Source organism: Echinops telfairi, unplaced genomic scaffold, assembly GCF_000313985.2.
Source record: "Echinops telfairi isolate 266 unplaced genomic scaffold, ASM31398v2 ScPeMD7_443;HRSCAF=831, whole genome shotgun sequence".
Lineage (NCBI taxonomy): Eukaryota > Metazoa > Chordata > Mammalia > Afrosoricida > Tenrecidae > Echinops > Echinops telfairi.
Genome location: NW_022104341.1, coordinates 63400204 through 63419102, shown reverse-complemented (window position 1 = coordinate 63419102; position 18899 = coordinate 63400204). Strand labels below are relative to the sequence as shown.

Here is an 18899-nt window from a genome sequence, read left to right as displayed (position 1 = left end):
ACATCCTCTGGTTTAGGCAGACTTGCAAGGTAGAATTCGGATCATGATGGGGGGAGGGGAGGGAGAAAACATTTAGGAACCAGAGGAAAGTTGTATGTTTCACCGTTGCTATATCGCACCCTGACTGGCTCGTCTCCTCCCTGAGACCCCTCCCATGGTGGTTTCAAACTGCTGACCTTGCATTTAGCAGTCCACGTAATCACTAGGCAACCAGGGCTCAAACTTAAAGATAGATCAAATAAAATGTATTCTAAAGAACAGATTTGGGGGCTCCCTTCTCTTCTTCGACGCTGCCCACGGAGGAGGCAGCCATCTCCCACCGGCATCATGGCTGCCCTCAGACCCTTGGTGAAGCCTAAAATTGTAAAAAAAGAGGACCAAGAAGTTCATCCGGCACCAATCCGACCGCTATGTCAAGATTAAGCGCAACTGGCGTAAGCCCAGAGGCATTGACAACAGGGTGCGGAGAAGATTCAAGGGCCAGATCTTGATGCCCAACATTGGTTATGGGAGCAACAAGAAAACCAAGCACATGCTGCCCAGTGGCTTCCGCAAGTTCCTGGTCCACAACATCAAGGAGCTAGAAGTGCTGCTGATGTGCAACAAGTCTTACTGTGCAGAGATTGCTCACAACGTTTCCTCCAAGAATCGCAAAGCCATTGTAGAAAGGGCAGCCCAGCTGGCCATCAGAGTCACCAATCCCAACGCCAGGCTGCGCAGTGAAGAAAATGAGTAGATGGCCCATTTGCAAGTTTTATTTGTGCTAAATAAAACCATAAATGAAAAAAAAAAAAAAGAACAGATTTGGGGAAAGGATTAAAGAATAATAAAGAGGGTCTCAGAGACCTGCCAAGTGATCCAAAGGATGCATCAGGGGAGTCCTAGAAAAGAAGAAAGAGAAACGGGCATGAAATGACGTTTTTAATGGCCAAGAATTTCTAAGATATGTTGGAAAACATTGAACTATAGAATCAAGAAGCTCAATCAACACCAAGCAGAATAAGTAGAAGAGCTTCATGGCTGAAATGAGCTAAGAGAGCTTGCCCGCACTGAAGAAGGGAAGCTTTGCCCACCTTATTTCCTGATCCTGAGTTCTAACCTATTGATCTGAGTTGTACATTGTCCCCTAATACATCACTGGGTTAGACCACGTTGAGTAGGGAAAAATCCACAGACACTCACCTGTGTATATCAAAGAGTAATTGTATATTGAGAAAGCATCCCAGTCCAGTCCAGATTAAGTCCAAAAGTCAAATAGTGGCCCATATGTCCTATACTAGTCCATAAATTCCTCTTCAGACTCACACAGCACATGCAATGATGCCAAATGCAGGAAGATCACCAGCCAGCGGATGCAAAGTTGTATGGATCCAATGATGGAGGAAGCATCTTGGCGCTAGCGAGGGTCTCCACATGGCTCCTCCAGCTCTCTGAGTGTGGCTCCTCAACAGGAAAGTGAAGCAGAGAGACAGAGAGGAAGTTTCCAGAATCCTCATGAGAAGGCCACGCCCACAGGAGGCATCATCGGGCCGTGACCCGATTGACAGGCTAGACTCCACCCCTTCACTCTTAATATCCTCGAGTTGACGGGAGATTATGTAACCACCACAACCACTGAACTGTAAGCGTGATCTGTGAGTTCTGTGTCCATTGTAACGGATTACTGAGCCCGGAAGAAAAGCAGAAAGTGCCATCCAAGGGAGCTGCTGGTGGTGTCCGAATTGGAAAAAAAGACTGGAGGGTGAAGGTGTGGCTGACCACCACCCCATGGGGCCTTGAGTCACAGTATTAATCCTGACGTTAGATGGGTTCTGACAGTACTACCACCACTAGAATTATACACCTCCCTAACAAATTACTGACTTTTTGCACGTGACAGCTAGTTACTTTCTTAATCCCTCTTTGGGACCTTCATAGTGCTTATTCAAAATATGCTTTTGGTATCTATTCTGTGCTACGGTCTAAGGTTATAGAGCCGAACTAGGAACAAATTAAATCTTGCCCACCCAAAATTCACAATCCAGTGGGGAAAACAAATATTGAACAATTTCATAACTAGTTATTATGTGATTCCTCTGAGGTGACCCATCTTCCACAAAGCCTGACTTGGGAGCAGACTGTATCCTAGTCCTTCCTTAGGCGCAACGGCGCTTTTTCTTTCTGAATGCCCTTTCTGCCCAACAATGCAGCTACCAGCCCAGGAAATCACAAAGAGCCCCCCCAATGATCTGCTCTTTCACGGTGTCTTTCTGTCTGAGGAACAGAAACGGAAGCGCTCTGGCAGCAGTTGTTTTTCACTGTAGTAAGCTCACGAAACTTTCCATCTTGAAAAGCAGTACATTCTGTTGCGGAAGCAGGACCCACTTTCAAACCTCTCCCGTTCATTACAGAGATATGCATCTAAGGAACTCCAGGCCGTGTTCTGGGGTGACTTTAAAAAAAATTTCAAACAAAAAGGAGTTTGTTACAGAGCCCACAAGGGCAGCTCTGAAAGCTTCATTAATTCTAATAATTTCCAATTAATTCATTAGTCACTTCCTGCTTTTCTGAAGTCATGTGTTTTCAATGTAGTTACCTTTAACCTCAAAAGAAAGAAAAATAAGAATGCTGTGAGTTTAACTAATTCAACCTGAGTTAACCTTTTAACCATTTTTTAAAAAGAAAAACAGACCCTGGGCTCAGCTCTAAGATGAGTAATTTGCAATAATACTCTTCACTCATGCGCTCTTCAGAACAGAGACTCTGGACACTCGAGGGGGATATGAAGGATCTAGTGATAAATAGAATTATACCAGGTGCTTCTCCTGGCTGGGCTCCAAAGAATGATAACTGAGGGGGTATCAGTAAAGGCCAGAAAGGGAACACATCCAAAATGCTTCCGCTGAAGCCCTCCAGTATAATTATAGCTCCCTGGCGGAGGTGGGGACGTGTGGTATGCCGATTGGTAGGAACCTGCCTTTCTGCCATTGTTGACCTTGTGAACTGCTGTGGTCACTGCAGGCCCATTCATTGCCCCAGCTCTGCGTTGCATTTGTCCCTTTACAGCCTGTCAGACTGGGTACCGTCAGAGTATTCTGGAAATAGCTGGTGTTGTCAGCCCCACTGCCCCAGTCAGCCATGGTGCTTAACTTTTGGCTCTAAAATACTGGTGTCTCTCCATTTTTAGCAAGCCGGACACATGGGACTAGCTCAACCCACAGGCTGACAGTTGAGAAATTAGGTCCTATTCTATAAAAGGTCTCCCAGAACATCCTTCTGAAAGCTGAGCTTTCCTGCGAGGCAGCACTGAATTCACCAGGCAGCAAGGGCAGAGGCCCTTGGGAGGAAAAGCCTACTCTGCAAAATGGGGAGTTCCAGATGTTTCTTTCCTGATCTGGAAGGCAGCACACTTTGCTGCAAGCAGGGAACATGGCCTTCCTTTCCTGGGGTGGTGAGATAGTTAAAGCTTATTGTGCCAATCTGGCCAATAAACACATGTGGGGTTAATGGGGTGGAGGGATAAATGGCTCAGTAAGCCTCGCCTTTCTGGTTCTCAGGTCTCTTGCTTTCTGAAGGTCGGACCAGGGTGCAGCTGCCTTAGCCAGTTCCCCGCTTCCACTGGCAAGGCTCACTTCCTTCAAGACATCCCTGAGGAGAAGCCACATGGACCTACCCCGATGCAGCCCTAGTTGGACCAGCCGTGTGGAGACCCCTAGATGTTTACACACTCACTGACTCAGCTTTCCTCCTGCAGTTGGCATCATAGTGTGTGTTTTGTGAGATGGAGGAGGACTTTGTGGATTGGTGTCAGACATATGGGTTAGTTTTGGACTTGTGGGCTTGGGCAGCACTGGGTTGGGATATTTTATTGATGTGCACTTACCTTTATATAAAACTCTCTCTTCCACATGAGTTCCTGTGGATTTGTTTCTCTGAAGTACCCAGACTAGCACAGGTGGGAGGGGGTGCGTGGCAGCTCATCCGATGGCCTCTCCTGCTCCCCGTGCTCACTGCTCCCCTTCCTGTGGCTTCAGTAAACCGGGTGCAAATGAAGTGCAACAAATCTTAGCTAAAATTCTTGAGGGGTCTCTTTATTTAAAATGACCTCGAAAGAGTCTTCAGTAAAATGGATACATGCTTCCAAATTTTTTCTAGCCCAATTTTATAGTTCACAAGGAATACCTCATCTACTTTGAGTTCTGGAGGTGCAACACACAAGCTACCGCAGTACGGCAAACTGACAGCTCAGTGGGGGGCACGCTCCTTAGAAGCAAAAGTGGTGAGACTTCATCTCATGGCTCAGAAGGGACCAGCCCGTGGAGAAGGGCATGATGCTTGGTACAGGGGCTGCAACAATGACCTGAAACAAAACAGCAATTGTGAGGATGGTGCAGGACCCAGCAGTGTTTCTTTCTATAGCCACTATGAGTCAGAACTGATCTGAAGCACCTAACAACAAAATTAAGTAACATGTTTAAATAACTTTTCACAGATCACACCAATTTTTTTCTACTCTCTCTGCTTTGGAAAAGATGTTGGTTTCATTGAGCATAATTTGGTCAAATAAAGCCCCAAACGGTCTACTAACCCTGCCAAGCGGGTCCAGGAGAACCGAACAGATTCTCCCCTGGTGGAGCTTGAAAGGGTGCAGCTAAACGGAAGGGATTTGATGATAGGTGTTGGAACCCGTTTGCCCATAATTAATGTAGTGAAGGTGGAGATGAGTCCCCAGGAAGGGCTTAATACCCCATGTGATGAGAATGCTCTCAGGTGTGGACCCTTCAATTGTGAACAGATAGGTCCTCCAACTCGTGCCTCACAGCACAGACCATTACCTAGTGATGGCCAATTCCAACCACCTCTGACAGGTCAAATCAGCCCCAGAGTTTCCAATGAGGCACACTAAGACCATTGGGCTTGCTGTCTGTCTCTGTTTGCTTCCTTCCTGCGTTAGTCTGGGCAGACTAGAGAAACAAATTCATAGACACTCAAATGTATGTAAGAGAGAACTTTATATCAAACAGCATGTGTACATTAAGAAAATATCCCAGCCCAGTCCAGATCAAGTCCATAAATCCATATTACCCCATATGTCCATACTGCTCCATAAATTCCTCTTTAGACTCACGCAGCCATGCAATGACACCGGATGCAGGAAGATCATAGCTAAGGTGACCAGATGTCCTGCTTTTGGTGGGACAGTCCCGATTTTTAACAATTTTTCCCACATCCCGTGGCATTTTTAAAAAGTCCCGATATTTGAAAAGAATGCACAACAAGCTAGGGTATACGGTTTTCGCCTGCCATGTGGCTATTTCACCAGGATATGAATTTTATCAATGGTGTCCCGCTTTTGTCCAGCTTTACCAATGTTAAAATCTGGTCACCTTATTTATAGGCCAGTGGGTGGAAAGTCTTGTGGATCCAGTGGTGGTGGAAGCATCTCAATGCTGGTGTGGGTCTCCACGTGGCTCTGCCAGCTCCAGATATGCTGCCTCTGTCAGCATATCTCCATGTGGCTTGTTAACAGGAATGTCTCGCAGGGAGTGAGTCTATCTGGCTTCCAGCGAGCTATTTATTTCCGTTTTGCCTCCAGATGAGGTCATCAAACCATGATCTGATTGACAGGCTAAACTCCACCCTTTCAATCTTAATAGTCTCAAGTTGATACCAGATTATTTAACTACCACCCTTCCCTTCCCTTTCACAAGTGTTGGTCCCAAGAACACTCCTAACGCACATGCTGCACACTGCTTCTGGAAGAATCCAAATGCCAACAAGAAGTGCCTGGAGCCCCTTCACTAAATTAGTGCCTAATCATCCATGTCTTTGATTTAGTAGCTCAAAATTTTCTTGAAAATTTATTTAAGTGGCCTATGTTGAAAAGAAGAGTTCCAGGGTGGTGCATATGATGAGCATACTGTTGACCAAAAGGTTAGTAGTTTTAATCTACCCGGAGGTACCTCTGAAGAAAGGTAATTCATACTTCCCAACAGTCACAGTTGTTGAAACCCTTTAGGAGGAACAATTCTACTCTGACACACACATGGGGTTCCCACGAGTCTTGTAGTAGGTCTTAAACTGAGAGCAGCTAGCTTGTGGAACCCTACATCCATTTTTGAGTCCTCACATGGATGCGGCCTACGTTGAATTCTTCCTGCTCGTTGACTGGCAAGATAGAAACTTTGCTCTCGGGCACACTGTTTGAAAGTGAATTACTTTTATTCCCCTAGCCTCCTCAGAGAGGGGCAGCCTTGCCCCCAGGGACTGGCCTGACCATGTCCTTAATGGAAATTGGGGAACTAGGGTCATATAGTTATGAGCCATATCCTAACTGCCTTGGTCAGAAGGCTCTGAATCAGTCTTGTAAGCTTTCCTAATCTATAATAGGGTACATCCCCCAATCTTGATCCCTTTCCCACTTCGGTCGTCGCTATCTGCAAGTGTGATGAATTGATTTGCTGCCAATAATGATTTTGTGACAGCTTCATTTGTTCTCCAGGTCTAGTTAGTAGTTGCACAACTGTAAATATTTGGACACCATTATGGCCTCATGCTGATGGTTTCCCTCATCTGAATGATTTATCTTTGTTTATATACTGTTTGTTACTGTAGTTACTCTGTGTTATGGTGTCGGCTCTGAATTACAGTGATCCTATGACACCCTCACAATTGTTCCTCTGTTTGACCTCATTGTTGCAGCCACACTATCAATCCATCTTGTCCAGAGCCTTCCTTGTTTAGTCTTTTGGCTGCCCCTCTATTAACCAAGCATGATGTCTTTCTCCAGGAACTGGTGTCTCTCGAAAAAATATTCAAAGTACGTGAGCCAAAGTCTCCTCAGCCTTGTTTCTAAGGAGTATTCTGCAAAGCCAGATTTGTTTGTTGTGCTGTAGTCCATGGTCCTCTCCACATCCTGTACCAGCGTAGCTCAAATACATCGGTCCTTCTTTTGTTTTCCTTATTCGCTGTCAAACTTCCACATGCAGCTGAGGCAACTGAAAATACCATAGCTTGGAGTAGGCACCCCTTAATCTTCAGAGTGACACCTTTGCTCCTCAACACGTGAAGAGGTCTTGGAGTATCAGATTCACCCAATGCTATGTGTCATTCGATCTCTTGACTGCTGCTTCCTTCAGCATTGACTGTAGATCCAAGTAAGATGAAATCCTTGAAAATTTCAATCTCCTCTCTTATCAAGCCGTTACCTCCTGGTCCAGTTGTGAGGAGTTCGGTTTTCTCTACATTGAAATGTAATCCATCCTGAAGGCCGCAATCTTTGATCTTCATCAGTAATTGCTTCAAGTCCTCCTCACCTTTAGCAAGCAAGGTTGTGGTATCTGCATATAACCTTCCACCAATCCTGATGCCTCACTCTTCTTCACATAATCCAGTTTCTCTGATCGTTTGCTCAGCACACAGATTGAATAAATATGGTGAAAGCATATAGCCCCGCTCCGATTTTAAACCAGGCAGTGTTCCCTTGCTCTGGTTACACAAATGTCTCTTGTCCATGTACAGGTTCCATATGAGCACAATTAAGTGCTCAATATGCCCATTCTCAACAGAGAATTCATAGTTTGTTACGGTCCACACAGTTGAATGGCTTTGCCTGGTTTATAAAACACAAGTAAACATCTTTCTGGTATTTTCTGCTTTCAGCCAAGATCCATAGTATGTAACAATTATATCTTTGTTTCCCACTTCCTCTTCTGAATCTATCTTGAACCTCTAGTTGCTCCCTCTCAATGTACTGTTATAACGGTTGTTGAAGGATCTTCAGTACAATTTTACTTGCATGTGATATCAGTGGTGGGGTTGCTGTGAGGTTAGGCGACATCAAGTCAGTTCCGACCTATAGCAACCCCCTTGGACACTAAACACGCTTTTGGTGACTTTGGCTACTTAGGCTCCTTAGTGAACAAAAATTGTGCATCATGTAGGTGCAATAAAAAGAAGACAGTCTCCTGCTTCAAGGAGTTCACAGTCAAGAGAAGATCAGGCCAGTGCACCATTGCTGTTGGCTGCTGTGTGCCAGTAAAGGAGCAGTGTGGGGCAGCATGGAAACAGGTGAATGGGAACCGGAACTAGTTGGCGGAGCAAGAGGAAGGCTTTCAGGTTGAGCTGACACTTGAGGAGAGTTGTCGGGCTCTACATTTCCAGAAGGGGAATTGTTTAAATTTTTGTACTATGGGATGTGACGCCCAACATGGCTGACCCTTCAGTGTATGTTGTTAGTTGTTGTTGTTGTTGTTGTTGTTGTTAGGTACCGAGTCAGTTCCAACCTATAGTCTCTCTGTGCACAACAGAACAAAACAGTGCCCAGTCCTGTTTCATCCTCACAATTGTTCTTATGCTTGAGCCCATTGTTGTAGCCACTGGGTCGGTCCATCTTGTTGAAGGACTTCCTCTGTTTCATTGCCCTTCTACTTTACCAAGCATGATGTCCTTCTCCAGGGACTGGTCTCTCCTGGCAACATGTCCAAAATATGTAAGATGAAGTCTCACCCTCTTTGTCTATAAGGAGAATGCTGGTCATACTTTTTCCAACACCGATTTGTTTGCCCTCTTGGCTGGCCATGATACTTTTAATATTCTTCTTCAGCACTATTTGAATGCGTTTTTTATTGTTCTTCAGTCTTCCTTATTCAGTGCCCAACTTTCACATGCATTGAGGCAATTGAAAATATCATGGTTTGGGTCAGGCATACCTTAATCCTCAAACTAACATTCACACTTTTCAATACTCTAAAGTGGTCCTTGTGCAGCAGATCTACCCAATGCACATCTTGTTTGAGCTCTTGACTGCTGCTTCCGTGAGCATTGATTGTGGATCCAAGAAAGATGAAACCCTTGAAATTTTCATATTTTGCTTCATTTATCATGATGTTATCTATTGGTCCAGTTGTGAGAATTGTGGGTTTTTTTATACATTAAGTTGTAATCCATAGGAAAGGCTGCACTCTTTTATCTTCATCAGCAAGCGCTTCAAGTCCTCCCTGCGTTCAGCAAGCCAGGCTGTGGTGTCTGCGTATCACAGGTGGTTGATAAATCTTTCGATCTTGATGCTGCATTCTTCTTCATATAATCCAGCTTCTCTAATTATTTTCTCGGCATACAGATTGAATAAGTATGGGTAAGAGTATACAACATTGATATGCACCTTTCATAATTTTTAAACCATGCAGTATTCTCTTATTCTATACAAAGTTGATATTGCTTTATAATTTGAAAACTCTTAATAAATGGGTCTTTACAAATTATATTTGAATCTGGGTTCTCTTTTTCCTTTAGAATATTGAGAATTGACTCCAAGGTGATTCGTTTCGGGCTTGTTTGGTTTTGATTGGAAGGAATTGAGTCTATGTTTTAGGACCTGTGTTATTTGGGTTTAGGTGCCACTGAGCTGTTTCTGACTCATAGCAACACTGTGTAAAACAGAAAGAAACAATTCCTGGTCCAGTATTATCCTCACATCTATTTTTAGGTTTGAGCCCATTGGTATTGTCACTATCAATCCATCTCCTTGAGAACCTTCCTCTTTTTCACTGTGCTACTTTACCAAGGATTATGTCCCTTTCCAGAGACTGGCCTCTCCTGAGTACATGTCCAAAGTACATGTCTCACCATCCTCACTTCTAAAGAGCATTCTGGTTTGACTTCTTCCAACACAGATTTGTTTGTTCTTCTAGTGGTTTTGGGTACTATCAATATCCTTGACCAGCTGTAATTCAAATGCATCCATTTTTGGTATTCCTTACTCACTGTCTAGCTTTGACATGCATAGGTGACTGACAATCCCATGGCTGAGATCAGGCTCGGGTCAGGCACAACCTTAGTCCTCACAGTGGCATGTTCACTAATACGTTGAAGAGCTCCTTTGCAGCAGATTCAACCAATGCTGTCAGTTTGTCTTACTATGATGGCTTGTGTGTTTCTGTGATGCAGGAAACTGTGTTGCTCGTATTGAAAATACCAGTAGGGTCATCTAAAGCGTACAGATTTCAGCAGAGCTTTCAGACTAGAAGAGGATACAAAGAAGGACTAGGCTATCCACTTAAACCCTTATGGAAGATGAGGAGATTGGGGGCGGGGGTGAGGGTATGGTAAAAGTGAATGCAGGAGGAGGGAGAGAGCACTAGAACTGACTGTGATGATGTAAATACAACTTTTTAAAAAGCAAAGCAACTTAGCCATGGAAGCATATGATATGTGAGTATCATATCAAGAAAATTACTTGGGGGGGGGGGAGAGAAACAGAAAGAAAGAAAGAAACCATACTTGACCAATGGTTACCATGGTGAAGGAGGAAGAGTTGTTGCTTAGGGGCATTGAGTTTATGTTAATGGTGGTGGAATAATTTGGGAAAATCCATCAATAATGTCTGTACACATGAAGAATATAAACAGTGGCACTGAATTATACATGCAGAAGTTGCAGAATTGGAGAATATTTTGTTGTGTATACTTTTGTCACAATTTGAAAAAAATTACATGACTAACAATGAGTTCAAGTAAGAGTAATTTGTCCTAGATTTGAATATGGTGACAACTGTACAGCTCTTCTTGATATGATGGAATGATTGAATTGTATGCCATGTGGATGAAGTGATAATAAAACTTTAAAAAACAAACAAAAACCTATGGACAGCAACAAAACCTTGCCAGACACTGAAAACCTATGAATGGAAGCAGAACACTGTCAGAGGTAGTGCCGGACGATGAGCGCCTGGGGTCAGCAAGCGCTCAAACACCGGCTGAGAAAGAGCTGCCTTCTCCAAGTGGAATCTACCGTAATGACGTGAGTGGAGGACAGCCTTAGGGAATAAAGCCTTCAGGACATTCATTTGTTGGTGGGACATGACTCAAAATGAGGGAGGGGGAGCAGAAAAGATGAATTAATAATCCAAACTTGGAAGTGACAACGTATGAATCCAAGAAAATTTGAAGTTGTAAAAAATGAAATGGAACATATGCATATTGATATTCTAGGTGTTTGTGTGCTGAAATGGACTGGTATCGGCCATTTTGATTCAGAAAATCATACGGTTTACTCTGCCAGGAATCACAAATTCAAGAAAAATGGGGTTGCATTCCTCATTCAAGAGGACAGTTCAAGCTCTATATCAAAGTACTATGTCATCTGTGCTCGGATTTTGTCTATCCACCTTCAAGGTAATCCAATCAATACTATTATTCAAGTTTATGCACCAATCAGTAAAGCAAGTGATGAACAAACTAAAGAAGCTACCAACATTTTCAGTCTGAATTTGACCAAACATTCAATCAAGATGCCTTGATAACTTTTGGCAATTGGAATGCAAAAGTTGGAAACAAAGAGGAAGGAACACTATTTGGAAAATATGGTCTTGGTGATAGTTATGAAGCTGGAAATCACATGATAGAATTTGCAAGACCAATGAATTGTTCATATCAAATATAAAGGTACACATGAACTTTTTGAGCTAGAACATGCAGAAATCAAATAAACCACATCTGTGGGAAGAGACGATGGAGAAGCTCAATATCTGCAGCTAAAACCAGGCCAGGAGCTAACTATGGAACAGACCATCCATTGTTCATATGTAAGTTCAGGTGGAAGCTGAAAATAATTAAAACAAGTCCATAAGAAGCAATTATGACCTTGAGACTATTCCACCAGGATTCTGAGAACATCTCAAGAATAGATTTGCTGCATTGAACTCTAATGACAGAAGACCTGATGAATTGTGGGAGGACATGAAGAACAACATGCATGAAGAAAGCAAAACGTCACTGGAAAGGCAGAAAAGAAAGAAAAGATTAAAGTAAATGTCAGAAGAAACTCTGAAACTTGTTCTTATTGATAGAGTCGTGAAAGCAAATGGACAAAATGATTAATTCAAAGACCTGAAAAGAACATTTCAAAGGGCAGCTCAAGAAGACAAATGACATATGCAAAGACCAAACATTAGAAACCAAAAGGGAAGAACACTTTTCAGCATTTCTTAAATTGAAAGAATTGAAGAAAAAATTCAAGCCTCAAGTAGTAATATTGAAAATTCGATGGGAAAATATTTAATTATGCAGGAAGCATCAAAAGAAGATGGAAAGAATACACAGATTCACTGTACCAAAAAGAACTAGTCCGCATTCAGATATTTCATGAAGTAGCATAGAAGCAAGAACCATGCTATTGAAGGAAAAAGTTCAAGCTACCCTGAGAGCATTAGCCAAAATCAAGGCTCCAGGAATCGATGGAATACCGATTGAAATATCGCAACAAGCTGATGAAGCACTAAAAGCACTCACCTATGCCAAGATATTTGGAAGACAGCTACCTGGCCAACTGACTAGAAAAGATCCATATTTGTACCCATTCCAAAGAAAGGTGACCCAAAAATGCGCAAATTATAGAACAACACCACTGATATCACATGCAAGTAAAATTTTGCTGAAGATCCTTCAACAATAGTTGCATCAATACATTGACAGGGAGCTGCTAGAGGTTCGGGCCAGATTCAGAAGAGGATGTGGAACATTGCTGATGTCAGATAGATCTTGGCTGAGAGCAATAAATACCAAGATGTCTACTTGAGTTTAATTGACTAAGCAAAGGGATTCCACTGTGTGGATTATAACAAACTCTGGCCAGTCTTGAGAACGGGCATCCAGAACACTTAACAACTGTACTCATGTGAAAACTGTACATGGATCAAGAGGCAATTGTGCAAACAGAAAAAGGGAATACTGCCTAGTTTAAAGTCAGGAAAAATGTACATCGGGGTTTTATCTTCTCACTATACTTATTCAATCTGTGTGCTGAGCAATCATCAGAGAAGCTGGGCTATATGAAAAATGCAGCACCAGGATTGGGGGAAAACTTTTTAACAACTGGAATATGCAGATGACACAACTTTGCTTGCTGAAAACAAGGAGGACTTGAAGCACTTGCTGATGAAGATCAATGATTGTAGTCTTCAGTATGGAGTACAAATCAATTTAAAGAATACCAAAATGTTCACAACTGATAACATCCAATAGATACCATCATGATAACTGAAGATTGAAGTTGTCAAAGATTTAATCTTGTTTGGATTCTCAATCAATTGTCATGGAAGCAGCAGTCAGAGACCATTGGGTAAATCTGCTGCACAAAAAGGGTTGAAAAGCAAGGATGTTACTTTGCAGAAGAAGGTGTGCTTGGCCCAAGCCATAGTATTTTTAATTGCCATAAATGCATCTGAAAGTTGCATTCAAAGGATATAAGGCCAAATAAGAATCAAGGAATTTGGTTTATGTTGCTGGAGAAGAATATTGAAAATACCATGAATTGTCAAAGAACAAACAAATCTGTCTTGGAAGTAGTATAACCAGAATGAATGCTTCTTAAAAGCAAAAGCAAGGATAGTGAGACTTCATCTCATGTACTTTGTTTTGTTTTTGTTTTTTTAAAATCATTTTATTAGGGGCTCATACAACTCTTATCATAATCCATACACACATCAATTGTGTAAAGCGCATTTGTACATTCATTGCCCTCATCATTCTCAAAACATTTTCTCTCCACTTAAACCCCCGGCATTAGGTCCTCATTTTTCCCCTCCCTCCCCACTCCTCGCTCCCTCATGAGCCCTTGATAGTTTATAAATTGTTATTTTGTCATATCTTGCCCTGTCCGACGTCTCCCTTCACCCACTTTTCTGTTGTCCGTCCCCCAGGGAGGAGGTCACATATAGTTCCTTGTAATCGGTTCCCTCTTTCCTACCCACTCTCCCTCTATCCTCCCTGTTTCGCCACTCACTCCACTAGTCCTGTAGGGCTCATCCGCCCTGGATTCCCTGTATTTCCAGTTCCTATCTGTACCAGTGTACATCCTCTGGTCTAGCCAGACTTGCAATGTCGAATTCAAGTCATGGTAGTGGGAGCGGGGAGGAAACATTTAGGAACGATCTCATGTACTTTGGACATGTTGCCAGGAGATCATTTCCTGGAAAAGGACATCATGCTTGGTAAAACAAATGGACAGTGATAAAGAAGAAGGACTTGGATAAGATGAATCCTACAGAGTGTCTGCAACAATGAGCTCAAACTTAAGAACAATTATGAAAATGGTTCAGGGCTGGACACTGCTGTACAAAGGGTCACAATGAGTCAGAACCACTATGAGTCAGGCACCTAACAACAACAATGCATCATTTGATTATTTGACTGCTGCTTCCATGAGCATTGACTGTGGGTCCAAATAAAGTATTTGACTTTATTGTTGCCTCCATCTAGCATGATGTTGTGTATATAGTGATCTATCGATTCTATTAAAATAATGTGTGCTGAGCACTTAGAATCTGTTTGATAGATGTCACAGCATTCTAGACCTGAAAAGTCATCCAAAGCAGTGAAAATCCTTCCCAGTCTCCTGCTTTAAATTGTTTTAACTTCCTCGAGATAGACAGCTTTCTTGGCATGTGCTTCACTTTGATAATGTGGTAGATCTCACCATGGTGGTCCAGCTCATATAGGTAGACCTCAAGATTGTACTGACACTGCAATCCCTTTATGGGTGCAAATTAGTACTTTAAAAGAGAGTTGAGGCTCCCCACATTTATTTGTATTATTTTGTCAAACATTCCACATTGAGAGAACCTGAAGTGAAACGTACTCTGAGTCCCATTGTAGGTGCTCTGTGTTTTCCAGGAACTTCCTTGCAACCTATAGCAGTCAAGCCCATGAATTATTAATAGCCTAGGATGATGAAATGCCAGGACTACTCTGCTTAGTGTACTATCTTTACTGCTTTAATTTTAGTGAAGATGAATATGTATAAAGACTTTTTGGCTTCAATTATTATTAAAGACCATTCTCACAGAAGATCTTCTGTTTCTAAATCATGAATTCTATTAATGAAGAGTTTCCAAGGGATGTGATCATCATGGTCAGAGAGGAAATGAAGTATAAATCATTACCATTCGTGTTATTTGCTAATGATTTCATTTCTTATATTTATAATAGAGCCCATTTTCTAAAGTCACTACCTTTGGGTTCTCCAGATGATCAGAACTAATGAAGTGTACATACGTACATAGAGAAATTTACTGCAAGGAAATGGTTCATACAATTATGAGGAAATGGCTCATACAATTGTGGTGGCCTAGAAAGTTCCAAATCGGTGAAGCAGGTGATAGGCTGAAGATCTCTACTCCCTCCCATGTTCTGAAATCTGCAGGTCAGGAAGCAGTCTGGAGACCTCTGCTGGCTCTTGGGGTTGCAGAGGTTGGTGAATCCAAAATTTACATGTCAGGTAGCAGGCTTTCTGAGACTTTGGCTTACATAACCCAAACCAGAGGTTAAGTGAATAGAAGAATGCAAGATTGAAAAATAGTGAGCTTTTCCAGAACATCTATCACTGTGGCAGGCCCTACCCCCAAAGAAACTCCCTTTTCAATTGAGGTATCAGCTCAGAGTAGATCACCAAATGGAAATTTATTACATAGTGTCTATCAAACCATTGAGAATCGTAACATCAAGCTAACACATAACTTTACTCATCACCTTCAGGATGGTAAGGGATATTTATTTGCCTGACTGTTCTAATTAATGTTGTGGTTGTTAGTTGCCGTGAGTTGACCCCCCAACTCAGTGACTGACCCCATGCACAATAAAACAAAATGGTCCTGCACCATCCCCATGCTCAGGTACAGATTGACCTGTAGTGACTCTTAGGAGTTTCATTGGCTAATTTTTGGAAGTAAGTCACCAAGCTTTTTGACCTCAGTCTGTCTTAGTGTGGAAGCAACACACAGGCCTCTACTGACAAGGTGGTAGCAGCGGTACATGAAATCCCGTGGCTGGGACTCGAGCTCCGGTCTTTGCCCTGTTGTTAGGTGCTGGTTCTGACTCCGTGACCCTGTGTGTGACAGAAGGAAACCCTATCTGGTCCTCTGCCACCCTCCCATTTGTCATGTTGGAGCCTCTTGTTGCAGCCACGGTGTCGGTCCATCTTGTTGAGGGTCTTCCCCCTTTTCACTGCCCTTCTACTGTGCCCAGCACAGTGTCCTTTCCAGGGACTGGTCTCTGCTGACAACATATCCAAAGTATAAGTGGTGAAGTCCCTCCATCTTTGCCTCGAAGGAGCATTCTGGTTGTACTTCTTCAAAGACAGATTGTTCTTTTGGCAGTCCATGTTGCCTTCGATATTCTTCACCGGCGCTGAGTTAGTTAATTGTGCCAGCCTGACCGATAATCACATGTGGGGCTAAGTGAAAGGCGGAGGGATAAATGGGTGGTGAGCCTCGCCTTTCTAGTTCTCCGGTCTCTTGCTTTGTGATGGTCGCACCAGGGTACAGCTGCCTTAGCAGTTCCCTGCTTCAGCTTGCAAGATTGACTTCCTACAAGACATCCCCAAGGAGAAGCTACATGGACCTATCCCGATGCAGCCCTGGGTGCTGGAGCAGCCGTGTGGAGACCCCTGCTAGTGCTGAGATGCTTATTCATTCACTGACTCAGCTTTCCTCCTGCAGTCGGCATCATTGCCTCTGTTTTGTGAGGTGGAGGACTTTGTGGACTGGTGTTGGGTTAATGGGTTAATGTTGGACTTGTGGGCTTGGGCAGGACTGGGTTTGGATGTTTTCGTGATGCACACTTTCTTTACATAAAACTCTCTTATACATGAGTTGCTGTGGTTTTGTTTCTCAAGTACCTAGACTAATACAAGCGCCAAGATGCAATTTCCTCAATTCTCCTTTGGTCTTCCCTATTCAATATCCAATGTTCACATGCATATGGGGCAATTAGAAATACTATGGTTTGGATCAGGTTCACCTTAGTCTTCAAAGTGATATTTTTGCAAAGACACTTGAAAGAAGTCTTGTGCAGCAGAGTGACCTAATGTGGATGGATCTTTTGACTCGTGAGCATTGATTGTGGATCCAAGCAAGACAGAATCCTTGACAACCTCAGCCTCTTCTCTATTTATGATGATGTTACCTATTGGTCCAGTTGTAAGGATTTTGGTCTTCTTTACACTGAGTTGTAATCCATGTTGAAAGTTGTCATCCTTGATCTTCATCAGCAAGTGCTTCAGATCCTCCTCACTTTCAGCCTGCAAGGTGGTATCATCTGTATATTGGAGGTTGTTAATAAGCTTTCCTCAAATCCTGATGCCGTGTTCTTCTTTGTCCTAGAAAGTGAACATTCTTCACAGAAAGTGAGACTTCTACAACTGAACCACTACCGCCAGCATTCTAATTAAAGGTTGATATAAAATTAAAGCAGAGCATCTGATGAGCATTTAGTGGTTGGCATGCTGCTGCTGGGCCTTAAGAATTGACCATATATATGTTTGAGGTTCTTTGCTATTTGGTAGCTACGAGACCTTGGGTGAGTAAGTTAGCCTCCTAGTGGCCACAGGCTGGTGTCCTTCTCCCATGTGGGCTTTGTTGCTTTTGAGCTAGATGGCCACGTGTTTATCTTCAAGCCTTTAAGACCCCAGATGCTATATCTCTTGATAGCCGGGTACCATCAGCTTTCTTCACCACATTTGCTTATGCACCCATTCTGTACTCAGCGATTTTGTTAGGAAGGTGAGCATCACAAAATGCGGATTATTAGAACAAAGTGTTCTTGTGTTGAGGGAGTCCTTGAGTCGAGGCCCAATGTCCATCTGGTACCTTAATTCTTAACATATAGATATAAGTACATAGATAAATTTCCCTATTATTATACATATATTTACATTTGTACATGTCTGTATTTAGACCTCTATGAATGTCCTTTGCCTCCTAGTTCTTTCCTCTATTTCCTTTTACTTTCCTCTTGTCCCACTATCGTGTTCGGTCTTCATTCAGGTTTAGTAATGCCTCGCCATTACATTGCCCTTGATTAAGCCCCACTAGGCATCCTACGCCCTTCTCTTCATTGATTTTAGTTCACCTGTTGTTCCCTTGTCCCTGGGTTGGTTGACACCCTTCCTTTATCCCACTTCCCCTTCTCCCATGTCCCCTCAGAACTGTCAAGTCACATTGTTTTCATCTCTAGATTTTTTTTATCCCGCCTATCTTATCTAGATAAACATGCAGAGACATTATAAAGGCAAAAATCAGGCAAAGCCAAACAAAACAACAAAGGAAGACAAAACCAACAAAAAACAAAAATAAAATAACAACAGCAAAAAGAAAGCCAGTGACAAAAATTGAAAAGCCTATAAATAGTTCCAGGTCTGTTTTCTGACCTTTAGGAGTGTTTTCCAGTCGAGTCTGATGGTGTGGCACACTCTATCCTCAAAGTCTATTTTTGGTATTCCCAGGGGATTTCATCCCCTTGCTGCTCTGTTGCATGCCCTTAGTGTTTCACCCCACTGTGATGGGGTCAGATCGGCACAATTCCCGCACTATGTTCCAGTGTTGCCCCTGTAGTGCTGTGGTTCAGTGAGGGATTACCAGACAGTTTTCAAAGCTATGACCTTGCAAATTTCCAGCCCCTTCTTCAGAGGTACCTGTGGGTGGATTTGGTTTGCATCGCCCAGGGACTGGAACACATGGTGAGGAATAAGTAAATGCTGGCTGAATTAAGATGAGGAGCACACTTCCTAATTAAACCCACTGGAGCTGAATTGCTAAAGGGTAAATGCTGACTATACCAATCACCATCTTTACAACTTTGGGTAAATTAGAAGACCTCTCTATTTTCATCTTCTCATCTGAAAACTAGAGAGTATAGTAATCCCACCCCAGAGAGCTGTTGTAAGGTTTACGGCATTTTAATATGTAAATATCACAAGCATGAGTTCATAAACTAACATATGTTTTTGTTTTTATTATTTTTTCATCTTTTTATTGGGAGCTCAAACAACTCTTATCACAATCCATACATACATCCATTGTGTCAAGCACATTTGTACATTTGTTGCCATCATCATTCTCAAAACATTTTCTTTCTACTTGAGCC

General features: G+C 42.6%; 1 pseudogene; it reads left to right on the top strand.

Annotated features, from left to right (window-relative positions):
* The first annotated feature begins 327 nt into the window (after positions 1 to 327).
* LOC101653625 lies at positions 328 to 751 on the top strand (annotated as a pseudogene).
* Positions 752 to 18899: the final 18148 nt, after the last annotated feature.